At 39.5% G+C, this 15,774-nt stretch overlaps 1 protein-coding gene across 1 annotated transcript in view; it reads right to left on the reverse strand.

Moving 5' to 3' along the window:
- Window positions 1-15,774, reverse strand: part of DISC1 (DISC1 scaffold protein) — a 205,931-nt gene that overhangs the window by 25,278 nt on the left and 164,879 nt on the right.

A 15,774-nucleotide genomic window follows, 5' to 3' on the forward strand; every position in this document is an offset into this window, starting at 1 on the left:
TCCTTTCCTTTGGTCTTATACTTTTGAGGGTTGCCCTTATCTCTCACTAATGTGCTTTGGGTTTTTTCTACTTTGTTATCCAACAAAAAAAAAAAACCAAAGTATTAGGAAATTCAATATATCAGACTTCTTCATAGTTTTAATCCACTGATCATCTCTCAGAGATGTCCATGTACGTTACAAATACTGCTCCTGAGATCCATCCAATAGATATTTTCACCTGAAGTAAATGGGAATTCTAGGCATAGACAGTTTTTCAGAACAAGACACTGAATACCAACATCACACTGCTTGTAAGAGTTGTGGTCACATCTCCATTTAATACATGTTGCCCCTAAGGAATCAAAAGATTAGGTTGCCTGCTAGAATATAGCAGATCAGTGGCAGAGCCTGGGATGGGACTCAGAAGTGCCGATTCCCATGACAATACACACTTCCAGATTTGAATGCCAATACCTATAACCGCAATATTTTTTTCACAATGCTTTTCAAATTATATCATTTACTATATAATAAGAAGCAATTATAAATGACTAAAAGAAGGAAAATAACTGATTTTAACTTTTTTGACTAAATTAAATACCAGCTTATCTTTTATTCTAAACGAAGGATAAAGGAGCTGCTCTGCTCACAATGAATTCATTAATCTAACAAAGGTACGTTTTTAACTCTACAAGATGCCAAGCTGTAAAATTCACACAGCAGTATTTTGAGACTGAGAGTAAAATTAAGCTCCAGAAGGTGAGCTATTTCATCTGTGCTTAGCGTCAGTATACGTGTTTACTGAAGGCAGAATGCAGCATGAGGTCCACAAATTGGTCTCCCCCAAGGAGTTCAGATTATCACTAATTAGAAAGGGAAAAAATCTTCACTGGATTACACTTGTGTTCCATCTAGGTAGTATTGCACTTACCAAGCCAGAAAAATAAAATAACCCCCACCGTTACTCTGCTTGTCAGTCACATCATGGTCAAAACACTTCCCTGCAGATATACATAAGCTCATTTGCTTGCTTTTTGAAAAAGTTTGTTTGCAGCTATATACGGCTTATTATTAAAGGCTCAGAAAATACACTAGAGACCTAAATCATAATTTCCAGTGGATAGCTTGTTTTGGCTATTCAATTTAATGAAGAGCTCTATTGACAAAACTACAGCAGATATAGTGATGTATGTAGCATTCACAGTGGAGATGATGAACAGCGCATATAAAAATACAGTGTAACAGTGCCTGGGCTGCAGTTATTTGGCCATAACTCAGCTCATCAGTCAACATGCTTTTGATTGTGTCTAACTTTTACACCCATTTTAGTAATGAGCAATTACTGAACATACTGCTAATAGCTTACTTTTATTTTAAGGATGTCTTTGTTTTATTCTTATATCTGTAAAACTCTGACACAGCTTGAACTAAGATACTAAGATGTTACGCTGAACTTTTCAACTGAAATCAGTGAACGCATCTATACTTGGGTACTCTGAACATACCTAAGCCCAAGGACTTTACCTCTTTTAGTCTGTATTTTGAAATTTAGTGCCTAGAAGCATTTTTCAAACACACTTTTTGAATGAAAATTACTTGAAAGCTTCAAGTATCTGACACAGAAGCAGATACTAAATCATTATTAAAAATTATCTTGTCCCCAACATGCAAAAATCTTTAGCATTTACATCAGGTGTAAAATCAAGCTCAACTGAATTCCAGAGTTTGGTTTAGTCATGTTCAATCCATACTAAAAGTGCATTTGCAGTCTCTATGAAGCCAAAATTATGTGGATGCCTGTACTGAACACAGTGAGTGTTTACACGTATGCAACTTTTCAAAATGATGGATTGAGATTGGATCAGATTTTCTATTATTCCTATACTTATAAATATTTTATGATGTATCAACCTGTAGGTGTTACACACCTGTTTGTACATTAGTATCAAAGTGGCATATGTGGCAAGTTCAATGGAGGTGCTAGGAACAATTTGCTGGAATCCACAACAAATCACAACCCATCAACCATTTATATAGAACCAGCAACAACAAAGCATACCTTAATCACCTACTGATTGCGAAGTGCTCACGAGTCCAAAGTGCCAGGCTTTGTACAAACACGAAACGGATTACAACGATGGTCCTTTTCTCAGAAAGAATTTTTAAGTTTAAAACAAGCAACAAGAGCTAGGATACAGACAAGGATGTTCAAAGAAACACTCAGACAACAGTGGACTGAACATGGTGTGTTAGATACAGTAGAATAGTTTAATTAGTTACATCAGTAACTTATTAGTCTAATCACTGTCAAGCACACTGAGGTATCACAGTGAATGAGCATTTTAAGGACTTGCAGGAGGCCAATGAAACAGGTCAGTGGGTATCCAAGATCTCCCTGTCTCCATAAAGGAATCATCTAAGAAAGGCAAAAGATGCTCATATAAAAACACACTAGGCAAGTGATTGATACCAATGTAGTTTAACATCTGTAGATGGAAGTCAGTCTTTTGATTATTTTTTTTTTAAAAAAAAGGAGAAAAAAAAAAGGCTGACTAGGTGGTAAAAGATTGTGAGCAGCCTTGACACTGTAGTAGTAGTTATGTAGTAGTTACATTTATTGTGACAGGACAGAGGGAACCAATGGAGAAAAGCAAACAAAGTTAAATGATCAGAAACACAGAATTAAAAAAAAATAGAAGAAGAAGAGAGAGAAAGAACAGTCATCACAGTGGCAACAGCACTTTGAATGGATGAGAGTAGGGCAAGACTGCTTTTGTCAAGTCACGGCCAAGGAAATGGATGTTGAAGCAAGTGAGATGTAAGACTCAAGTAATTTTTTAGCTGGATGGATAGCTGGGACAGGTCTTATCTCAAGGATACTACGCAGAAAAAGCCTACAAGAGCAGACCTAATTTGACTTGAAGAATGGCTCAGACATCCAGAGCAACACAAAGGAGGCAGCAGGGAGAATTCTGGATTAGGTCAAGTTGATTATGATGAAAGAGCTGTCAGAGAAACAGACCTGTTTATGGACAGGAAGAAATGAATGTGGAACAGAGAGGTTTATCCTTGAGTTCCCTTCATAAAGTGGCAATTGAAATTGTAATTGCAGATGCCTTTACCAAGTCTCAAGTAATTTTCTAGGAAACAACACCGGAGACCAGAGGGTAGAAGAAAACTAGAGGATAGCTTCAATCTACACATAACGTTGGGTGAAATGCATGTTGAGAGGCATATCCAGCAAGGATTCTCTCTCTCTTCCTTGAAGTCCAAAGAACATTGCTCCTCTGTCTTTTCACAAGATTCCCAGAATTACCAATGGGAACTCTCTATGTGGCTCTCAACACAACATTATTCTAAAGCTATTTATAGCGCTAACTGGAACTACGAGAACACGACTTTCCTATTGAGGGCTCTGCATACATACAAAAAAAGGCACATTCAGCTCCTGACACTATAGCCTAAATGAAAACATGCCCATGTAAAAATAGCCAAAAGATTTTATATTAAAGCCCATTTAAAAAAACAAAACAAAGTCCCCCAAAATCTCCTCAAAAGCAAATCAAATCAACACAGGGAGATGTCACTACTTGTAAATCTCATCATCTCTAGTTTTTAGGAATGCCCCTTAGTGAATGAATTGTTAAAAGTGGTTTATAACACCCTGAGGTCAACACTGTGTTGACAGAAGATGTTACTTATTTTAAGGTAAATCCTTGTAAGAAGCCACATCTTGAAAGCCAAGAGAGTGAGACTGAAGCTAAAAGGCTAGATAGTAAGACATTTATTTAGAAACTGCATAAACAAAAGCTAATTTATGAGGGGACATTAACCACCACTAAGAAGAAATACTCTAGACAACTTCCTTCTACTAGGTGAGCCACACTAAGGTGCAGATTCAGGAAAGTGTGTACTTACCTTTTCCCAGTACCTGGCACACGTGTTAACACTGCATTCACTGACCCTAACAGCAGTTTTCTCTGACAAGAAAGCAAATGAAATGCAAAATAGTCTGGCAGAGACAACAGGGATTTTCATTACAACAATTAAAATGATTGGAAAGTTTTGAGGCTTGCAGAAAAAGGCAATGTGAATCAAAAGACTTTGCTGTATATCCCCATTCTTTGTTGATCTATTGTACAAACTAGGGAAAGTTTCTCTGTATTTTGGTCACTCACTTCTATTTATATTTTGCACCCCAGGGAAGGAACTAGCTCTTCTTACTCCACATTTAGTTACTTCTTTGTTGTCTTTTCTTAAGGCAACAGCCATGCAGTGAACAAAGGAGGCCAACAAAAGAAAGTATTCAGTAACAACACTTAGAGGAAGGCAGGCAACCATACTGCTTTACTGTTAGCAGAGATTCACCCCTCTGATTTATCATATTAATTCGCAGTCACGCATTAATAACCCTTCTTATATTTAAGAAGTATTTACTACTTCAGGAATATGTTTTGCTTCTCTCCTTTATAAACACAGGTTTCCAGTCTGATCAGTTCTTGATCTTTAACCATAGCTGTTATATTTTGAGATGCCTACAACCAATCTGTTGAACAAACCAAGGATTACCATGTTCCTATCAGTGGGTCACATGAGGCTCTAAGGAGAGGGAGGCACATAAATAACCCTGTTCTCCCCATCTGGCTGGTGTGCAACAGCAGACTAACAATGGAGAAGATACAGCTGGGGCTCATCAGATCACGGCCCTCAGCTGATGAACACAAAAGAGAGAAGAAAGAAGGTGCAGGAAAAGGGACTCTGCCCGAACAGCAAAACTTTTTCTGTTCCTTGGCATGTGCACTAGAAAGTCACCTTTTCTAAACATCTGAAATCAAAACCTTTTGGCTTTTTCTTGCAAGTCTCCTTAATCCTATAAACCCCTTCATACAACCTCAATTTCACAATTCAATTCCTTGCATTGTGTCTCTTCTCTACAATCTCCTCGGGAGCTCAAAATCTCATGAATTGACTTCATATTGTTCCAATCATGTGGTTGTCTCCCAGTGCATGAGACATTCTTCCTACTCCCTTCAAAGCTCACCGACAACACTTGTTGGCTGATCAGCACTGTTATTGCACTTCTCCATGTAAAAACAAGACTCACTCCCAGCAGGTCAGGAGACTCCACACTCCCCTGTGAGATGACAACCTCCTCCAACACCTGCCTTGGAGACTAGCTAGAACTCCTAGGCATAGTCTGAAGCTTGCAGTACTTTTCTCTGGCACAAGCAATTTGTTTCTCTGACCTTGCCTCCTCCCTTACAAAACATACAATAATATCTAGAAAACAACAAGTAGTTGACCCTCTTTAAATGTGATGTTTGACCTACTCGAGAATACTCTGGACCAGAACACAAGAGCCCAAGAAAGCAATCCTCACAATCCCCATCTAACTCCTAGACTCCTACATCTTCAACACCTAAAAATTTTGCTCTGGGCTGACTTTTCTAATATCTAAACCTTATGAGCCACAGATGAGTCCTCTGCACAACAGTCCTATCCAAAAGACATCCAGCACACCCAGACAGGACACAATAGTGCAACACAGACGTGGACGCTACTTTGACACAGCTGGAAGAATGGGTGGTAGCAGTGGCTCTGCTTTCTACAGCAGCTCAGTAGCAGAAATGAATGTGCAGAAAGAGACAGATTTGAGGGGACAGGCGAGCAGAGCCCTCAGCCCAGCCCTCAATGTGGTGGCTATGGTATCATCCTCTCCTCTGCCCAGGGATGTAGCAGGGCAGAGTATACCTGGAGGTGCAGCAGGCAGAGTACCCGGAGCCAGGTCTCCTGTGTCTTTGTCGAGTGATCTAACCTCTATGATATTGCTAGGGAACACCCACCACAGTCTTTTCAATTGTGTTGGGATTAGAAGCTAGCACTTCTTGGTTTTGCAAGCAAAAAGAAGAGCAAGAGTTCAAGCCCCTCCTTGCCCACATCCGCCAAATTTCAGACGAGTCCCAGTGGAGAACCCCAAATAGCTCGTCTGAGATACTTAATGCCGTAGACGCCCTAGGCACAATATAAAAAAATACTTACAGAATGGAACTGAAGTCCAACAAAACCACTTTGGACTGAAAAATGCCACGCTGGAATGCAACCACTCAAATGCTGCACAGCCTCCTTCAGACTGCTGCTGCCTGCTGCACGGACCTTGCTTCTCTCACACCTCTCCTTGCCCGTCTGAACTTCGCCCCAGGGACAGCGTATTTCTGCAGCTCTGGCCACAGGGACAACCTCCACAGGTCTTTATACTCCTTTCAGTTGAAAACTTAACTCTTTTCTTTCTGCCTCTATTTTCTCCCCCCACTCCTTACTATTACCTAGCAGGTAACACTGCCATTTTATTACTTGTGGTATCTCCAGGTAGCGTCTTTAGACGAAGATCCTATGAAAGACCGTACACAGAATAAGCATATGCTGCACTATAGAATTAACTAGCTGAGAACACCTAAATTACACGTTATGTTTATATGTATTATTGTCGTGGTTTAACCCCAGTCAGCAACTAAGGACCACGCAGCCGCTCACTCACAATTATGTTCTATTTGTAAACAATTCTAATTGTATTGTTTTATCCTTGTGTGGAAAACTTGATAGTATGTGAAGATGGATGTGAAGATGTACATACATGAAGGAAATAAGCCTTTTTAACTCACATAAATACTTCTCTTTTAACATAATGGGAGTAACATTGAAGCAAAATCAACGTACCATGTAACTACTACATATTTCACAGTGCTACAAAATGAGGGACAGAGTTTTCAAATGTGCATACCAAATTGTCAAAGCAGGGTAAAAAAAGGGGAGCTGCGAGTGTAGGCAGTTCCCTACTTTGGATTTATAGCCGAATGATTTCTATCAGCAGCTGAAATACATTATTGAGAATACAGCCTTTAGGGCAGAAAGCAAGACAAACCGTGCATTAGGAGGGAGGGCTGGAAGGAAACCACTGCCCAGGACCAACTGCAAGCGGGACCAGCATATCTGATCTCCTTCCAGAATTTCATTTTTCCCTCTAGTTCCATAAGTTTTGCTTTAATGAAGCATTATGTTTTACAGCAATAACTGTATTGTTAACAAAGTGATGAACCAGACATAAGTTGTACCCTCTCCCATAAATTCCACTCTCCCCCACCGCAAAGAAAAACCAAAATACTTCTCACGTGAAGAGTCATTACATTCTCACATTAATATTTTAAATCAGTTTGGGGCCTTTTGTACATATGCATAATGAGGTTACACCACCAATTCTATGAATTGTATAATTAAGAAAAAATGGATAAACTCATTCTATTACGATGGATGGATTTTTAAGATTCCTAAGGAATTTTCTCAGACCTTTCAAATGCTATTAATTTGAACTGACTTCACAAAACATTTCTTAAACTCCTTCCCATTAAGACATTCAGAATTTTTCACAGAAAGGGGCTCATAACAACAAGTAAGAAATAATATTCATGTGAACATACATGGCCACTCACAGTGATCTCAGTAAACAGAAGAACATAAACACCTGACAGTATTTTCTGCTACATGTTTTAAAAAAATTAAGCCTATCAGCTACACTTATTATCCACAAATTCTTCCTCCACTTAGTAAAACATTATCTATGGCATCCTGGATACTGAATGATTAGAATCTAAACAGAAATCTAAAAACAATCTGCTAAGAATCATGGTATCTTTCCCTTGCCATAGGAAAAAAACCCCTGATATCAGCATCTTGAGGACAGAACTACCACCTTGTATTTTAGGTGAAACATACGTATTTTATGTCTGCTTTTTCTTTCCCAAAAGGCCTGTTCAAAACAAGGAAGAAGAACAATTTTTCTAGTGCTTAAAACCAATAATGGACATTTGATTAGTGTTATTAAAAAACAAGATACCACACAATACCGAACAATATTTTTGTCATTTTCTCTTCAATCCTCCAGCCATTTATTTTACCCAGCACAAAACTTTAATCACGGCCTGTCATCTTTCTATCAATATTCAATGTCACTGTGTTATACTTAAATTATCTCCACTGGAAACACAAAATGATAGACTGCTGCAGCTGATGGTTTTCACTTTGATTCTTAACGCAAGGTGGATGCGGGAATGGGAGCGACATGTCGAATGCAGGAAATTAAGTAATTTACAAGCGAAGAAGGAAGGCACCTTGTAGTAAGAATTTACTACTCAATTTTGTCTCTACATTTACTGTACAGTTTATTTTTACTATATTACCTAATCTATAACGTAAAAATTTAATACCTGCTTTCAGGGCTATTTATTTCTCTTTAAATAACGGAATAGAGTAATGGTCCTCTGCCCCTACCTCCACTGAAATATCTATTATAAATAATCTATTCTAAAAGTAAAAAAACCTTAACTTTGATAGATGAGGAGAAAGCTACCAGGGAATTCTTCTTATTAAGCAGTCCACATAAAGCCAGCTTCTCAACCCTAGTTTATCATTCACCTTATTCATAATCTGATAAAGCACCTTCAAGTTTGGTACTAACTCTGATAACTCTGTGTGCCTCCTGCTTGTCTTTGGCTCCTGCAATAACAGCGAAGGCCCACAACAACATTAAGCAGTTGGGTTGGGGTGGGGTTTTTTGACCGTATGGGAATTACTGGAATGAGATTTTTTTCCTGCACTACTTAATATTTTATCCCAAATCAGATTTAAAGAAGAGGCATGAATTAGGCCCTGATTTGGAAAGCATGCCTCTCAGGATCTATGTAGGCATCTAAGCTCTGTTCAAATAAGTTAAGATGCTGCACAACTCTCAATACTTTCATGAGCTTGAACCCTGCAAAGGATTTAACTTCTAGTGACTTCCACTGAAACTGAAGCAGTTCAGCAGCTTTCAAAGTCACAACCAGTTCTAATCCAAGAAAATACATTTGTTTCCAAAAGTATGCCACAGGAGGAAAGCACAGCGTTTGCATTGAGGCTGCATTCTCAGCTGCCACAAATCCGCACTGCTGCAACAGCAGCAATGGCTATTTATACGAAGAGAAGAATGCATTCTTACTGCAAAGCAATTAGAATAATGAGCCTGATCTCTTATTGTCTCTGATCACGAGTGTTAGTAAGCATATAGAAGGAATTTACAATTCTCCTATCATTTTTATTCACCTCTGTTCTCCGATACAAAAGTCAACAGTTTATAATATATTCCCTTCTCTGAAAGGATAACAGATTTAGACTCTCAGAGTCAAGTGAGTTTGGGAATGTGAATCATCCTGTGTACTACTGACCGAGAGGGAATTAAGCATACATAACAATTAAAAACAGCAGGACAAAGAAATGCCCTTTTAGAAGAGATACAATTAGGAGAGATGATATATTGTCATCATGTGGGAACGTACCTTGAAATTCAACCTTTGTAACCAGGAAGACACACCTGGAAAAATGTGAGTGTTGGCCAAATAATGATGTCAATGGCCGTGTGCTTACGGAGTTCCTCTGAAACGTCCAAGGGCATGATATGAGCTGCTGTAGCTGCAGGGTCAAATAAGGTCAGGAGCCAAATCCCGTTCTGGCTCAAAAAGAGCAAGAGAGAAAGGGCAGGGTCTACAAATCCGCCCTGGTTGGACCTTGTTAGCTACAACAAACCCTGTGCTGCTGCTGACAGACAGCACACTAAATTGCTGGGGCCTGCGTGTCTTCCCAAACTGGCAGAGTACATTCCCAGCAGTAACTACATTAAGTAATAAATGCATCCAAATGCTAGACTGTCCCAGTTGCACGCAAGATAGAGCGATCCTATGTCTTCATACTCATGCTATGCAGGTGGTGATACTTTATTTATTTTCTACTTGTTTAATTATCATGATGCTTGTATCTAATCAGCCAGTCAGAACTTTGTGCAAAGTATCGTCCAAACCCAGGACTGGAGGATTTAGCAGCACTGCTGGATGGCAGGCAGATGACATCAGATGTCCATCCCCATCTTCCTTGATTGTTCTACATCCACTACTACTGTTGAAGGCAATCCTGCTCAAGAGACCTGACAAAGCTTCAGGGAAATGCACAAACTGGTTTCAAGTCGTGTCTTCAGGGACGCACTCAAAACCAGTAGCAGTAGGAGAACACACGTCCACCTCTGAACAATTTTCTTGCCAAGTTCAGAAGGGATCAGGTCTTTCTCACTACATTCATTCACTTACATGCAGCCACCAAGGGGACCTGGTAAGAGAGCAAAAGCTTAATACCACAGACGGAGAGGTGACAAACAGCTTTGTGAGCCAATGTCATGCAAACCTCACCCGATCTCGGTTGTGGTGATATGACTATGTGAGAGGAAGAGGGATGCACAGAGAAGACAACAGCAGGGCAGAGCCGGGCAGGGCACAGGTAACGCTGATGGGCAAAGAGAAGCACTCTGAAGGTTTTACAGCCATAATGCACTCACCTTTTTCTCAGTAAAGACAAAAGATTGGGAGAAGTCCTACAAAATTACTGGAAACAGACTTCTGCTTAAGCGGATGTCTTTTTATCAATTTTTCAAACTCAGTCCCTAGTTTCTAAAGTGCCTCTCACCTGACTCTCTGCTCTTGCTAAACATCTGCAAATAATGCTACCACCTCCTGTTGCACGTTTTCTCCATTATCTGGATGGGATAATGAAACCACTGTCCTTTAGCTTGACAGTATCCAAAGGTAACTCCTCAGCAGCTATAGCACACTGCAAATGCATCCTGAAGTTAACAGTCTTGGACCTTGTCTTCAAACACCCTATGAAAATCCTAGGATGAGGTCAGCGGCCGAACACTCTTTCTGAAGTACAATGGAGTTGTGAAATAGAAATATCTCACAGCCAAAGCATTTCTGCATAGGAAATGGAAAACTATTAAAAGCAAATCACCAAAGCTCATTGTATCAACCTTCCCTTCATTAATGCAACCATACATTAGCATAGATATCTACAAGAAAAATTGTGCAAGCTTCCAGGTCAAAAAGCCACGCAACCTACTCCCGGGGAAGAGGAAGCCAGTGTGACTGGTGTCAGTCATGTTAGACATTCGCCATTAAGAAAATGGGATCCTCTCTGCATTCACAAGTATCACTGATTAACAAACAAAAGAGTTGATGAATATGAATTTCAAACTCCTAATACAATTCATGTAATCCAATCACTTAGAGAGAGATAAGAAAACAGGGAAAAGCACAAGTGATTGGAAAAAAAAAACCTTATAAGGAAAACATTACTTCTGCTCCAAAACAGGGAAATCTCAGCACACAAAAGAAGTAGAGTGATGTAGAATTACTTATTCTTGATGAGGCAAGAGTTCGCCATGGAGAGGACTACCGTGACATTAATGAGTTTCAGCGAAGTGTTGAAGTCGAGCTTTGCAGGCATGACTGACCAGCACCAGAACAATGCAGCGTAAGAAAAAGGCATACAGAATAAGAAAAGATCCTAACAAAATACACAATTACTAACCAGCTAGAGAGGCTGTGAACTTTCAGCACATTTTCTTTTTAAGCAAGGGCAATACTTTCTGTTTTTAGAAGGGGAGACCCAGCCTTGCCCTCTTGATGATTTTTGCTATGCTAAGTATAAAATGAATGGAAGACAAAGAGCCTGGAGGGAAGGGGGAGGCGGGCAAGCTTCTCCATGAATAAGCAGCAAAATCCCCTGTCACCTTGTCTTTGCCAATGCTGCGCGCTAACTACTGAAGTTAATTCAGTAACTTTGAAAAAGCCTTAGCCTGGATGAAACCTGAGTTAATATGGACAGAGAGTTACTAAAGGCTGTGCGACCATGTGCTTTGCTTTTTCTAAAGCTTTAAGAGACACTGGAAAGTGGTTCCAAATCTGACCTTTTTATTTTTTCTTTTTCTAAAATGATCCAGTTTCAATGCTGACATTAGATTTAAAAAGAACAGAGCTTTCCCCTATTTTTCATAAAACAGTACAGTTGTGTGCCACAGTTCCCTCAACTCCCAATTAAAAAGGAAAAAAAAAAGAAATCAATGTTTGTGACCCAATATCCCTGAACAGGCAAAATGCCAAAAAAGAAAAATAGACAACAACAATTGCTAAGCTTGTAATTCTTGTGCCCTTCTTCACTTCTTACCGTCTCATATAGAAGCCAAACAGTCATTTAAAAATGTTCAGGGCACAATATATACCAAATATATATTGGTGCAATACTAACTCTCTACTAGGACTTAAAATGGAAAAGTAAATTTTGTGTTATGTCCCCTTCCACCAGACAACATCCCTCCCTTGACACAGAAATCTCCCTCCATGCCTTCAGCCAGCTGATGGCCCCTCAGCAATTAAAACAAAGTCCTCCTCCTCTTGCAGAAAGCATTCATTTTATCACTGAGGACTCAGAATATCCTTGCTACTGTCACAAAAGACGTGGTGGGTTCCATCAGTGCAATTATCTCCTATCTTGTGGAGGCCACTGACAGAAGCAATAGGGGGTTTTTTGTTTGGGAAATTTTTTTTTTTTATATTTTCTCCCTTAGTGGAAGAAGCAGATTGCACTCTTTGCCCTCCTCCATTTTTACTGCTCATGCAATGTGCATTTCATCTATAGGCGGGTATAAATCTTAGTTCTGCCAGTGCTGAAAGACACAAGTTACGGATTAGGAACCAGGAGTTGCATCCTGACACAAGACGTGAGTTTGTCTATCAAAAGATCTCCTCTAGCACATGGCACCAGATCACCCTGAAGATGAAATTCACATTATGCTGCAGCAACATGACTACAAACTCTTATCTGCTGCACTTCCAGAGAGATGATTTCAGTTTCCTCCCCCTGTGGGCATTAGCTACACTTCCCACATCCAGAAACAAAAGGAACAGCAAAGATTCTCACCTTTCCTCCAGACCCAGTTAATCTAGACTAATCCATCTCCATGAAGCAATACCATCAAACTTCTTGTGAGATTATTTGAATTTACTAAGAGCTTCCAAGATACTATACTCTCAGGACACTGCAGACGTTTTCAAATATATTGCAAGTGATCGTGAAGACAATAAAAACACTTAATGAGAGCCTGCACTGTGGTCACGCAATCTAAAATATCTTGAAAAATAATCTGCTGTGTTTTAAAGGTGAAAATAGGTTTTCTGTGAATCAAGTGCTTTCTTATATTCCTACTATCCAACTTCCCCCCCCTCCCCCCCCCCCCGATATACAGAGGAGATACAGAAAAATAGGTGTACTAAGGAATAAAGTTGAAAAAAAAATTAAGAAGGTAAGAATAAAATTTAAAAAGTGGAAATGTGGCAAGTGGAAAGGAGACAGAGAAACCACAATGAAGACCAGGAGGAGAATCAGAAAGCCCCCTCTCTAAGAATGCTAACTTCAAGACAAAGATATTAAAGAACAGCAAACAAGAAAGCACACAAACATTTAAAGCAGAGGAAAAAAACAGAAATCGAGTAAGAAGGGGCACTTAAGTGTTTTTTTTTCTTTGTAATTGAATTCACCATTGTGAAAATTAAGTTTCCATTAAAGAAAAAGAGGATGTATCTCTCAAATAAGACTGGGCCAACATAGCAACCAAAAAAAAACCAACCCACCTGTAATTTATTAACTAGCACACTTAGCAGTTTGCTTTTCATTATTCACAGCTCCTTTTATTCATTAATATTTTGGACAAGTAAACTTCCCTCACTACAATAGTACCAAAACAAAAGATCAGTGGGATCTTGCCAATTTTTCCCTCCCCTATAGAAATCTATTTAAAATGCTATTTTTGTTCACAAGTTCCTATGTTCTTGTTACCAGTTACACAGCTGAACTAATAATGATACCATCAATTCACGACACCATAACCTTTCCACAGCAAAGTAAGCACTGTGACATAAGTTGCTGTTCTCAGGCTGGAAAGGAGTATCAGCAAAACATGAGCCTTTAAGAAACAATAATCCTGTTTTCATGACAGTCTGTCATGTAGACTGAAGAATAAGGTAACTGCAACAAAGCTAATGTGATGTCCACAAGGAGAATTGATTTTCCAAAGTCAAGCCTTTGATTGTCCCCACGTGGGTTTGGTGACACTACAATGCTTTTTCAACGTTACTGAACCCAAACAAGTTTTTTGTTGGCAGTGGTGGTTGAAAGCTTTTTGGGAACCCATCAGTATGGTAAAACTACACACTATGTTCAAAAGAGACTGGTTTACTCTCAAAAACAGCAAACCACAGTTGAGACAGAATGCCTTCAGATGTCCCAGAAGTGTGCAAAAATTTCTTCCAGCTTTGTGAGTCTGCTAAGTTATTTACCATATTCACTCTCAGTGGCATCAACTTCTAACCACATTCCCAATTTTTAGTACTTAAGGTAACGACACCAGGCCTAGTCCCACAGCCCTTTGTTGCAAGGGCAGGCAACACAAGTGATTACACTGACATCCAAGGGCACTTTTTCAGGGAGATAAGGATTACTTCTATGCAACAGCTTCAAGTCACAGGCAAACACCACATTTTGAGAAACTACAGAATCATTGTCATATTTAAAAAAAAAAATAAATAATCCCATACAGATAGGAACAGAAGTCATAACGAGATCAGAAAGGGACCTACACATCCACAAGGATGCTCAGCCCTTTTGATGTGCTCTAAGACCATCTTAGACCAGCTTTAAGACCATCCCTTCGGTGTGCTGTGCTATTGAGAGCATTCATACACAGCTCTGCTCCCAAAAACATTTCTGAAACAGTATGCTATAAAGGAGACCCGAGGCATGTGGTATGTAAACTAACAGGACAAATAATAGGGAAGAGTATAACTGTTTTAAGACTGTTCATTTTCAAGCAAACTGGAATGTGATGTGCTGGCAATTAATCCTGACTTGTCCTATGGCATGGAACTCTCAGGAAATTAGAGGTCTCGTCTGAAGGAATGGAGCTCAGTGAAGACTACATATTCAAATGCATTAAAACCACTGCCTGCATGAGAAAACCACAAATATCCGATGCAGGATGCACACATGCACTAGCAGCCTGAGCAACCAGGTTGCAGCCACATTTGTTCTGAACTAGTCAAGTGACAGTTGATTGAATCCCTTAAAAAAAAAAAAATCACAGATGTATGAAAACAGGTAAAACATGCCTTGGGCTCAACTTCTGCTTCTTCAGTAAATACAAGTTGTCCTGAACACACACAGTCCCCTTCACATTTCGGAGAACAAGGAGCTGTGCAGATGAGCACACCTTACACGAGGGGAAGACTCCACTACGCTTCCTCCACCGTGCATCCATGAGTTGAAGAAAAAAGCCACCATTAACATGAAAACAACCATTGTTGAACAGAAGATGAACCAAGACAAATACCAAAAGAGAGCCAATTAAAGAAGAAAGGTTTTGCATACATTTGCAAAGCTACCAGGTGCTGTAACATCCAACAATGGCAAAGCACAGTCATTGCAATATTACATGTTACTAGCAGACATATTTATTCGTTTCCCCATTCTTGCAGAGTAACATAGAAAATAGCTCAGTAAAACACCTTTGTGTAATTGTCACCAGTTATTCTTGAACAATATTATTCCCCCAAAATAATTTCATGATTCCTATCTGGGAATTAGAAAAAGCAACTAAAAAGCCCCAGTTTTGTGATGAATGGAAGTCACAGCATAATCTTTTGAGGCCTGGAGAACAGTACAATCACATTAAATTCCCTCAGCTCAAGAAATGTCATCTTTACATCGGCTGGTACAAAAAAATTGTTTCCAGCCTGAGGCAGTTATGATAAGGGATTTAGAAGCCATCACCATGTGGGCCATGAGATATAAAGGAATGCATCGCCGCATATAAAGTGTCTGCTGCTC

This window comes from Accipiter gentilis, chromosome 28 (assembly GCF_929443795.1).
Source record: "Accipiter gentilis chromosome 28, bAccGen1.1, whole genome shotgun sequence".
NCBI classification, from domain to species: domain Eukaryota; kingdom Metazoa; phylum Chordata; class Aves; order Accipitriformes; family Accipitridae; genus Astur; species Astur gentilis.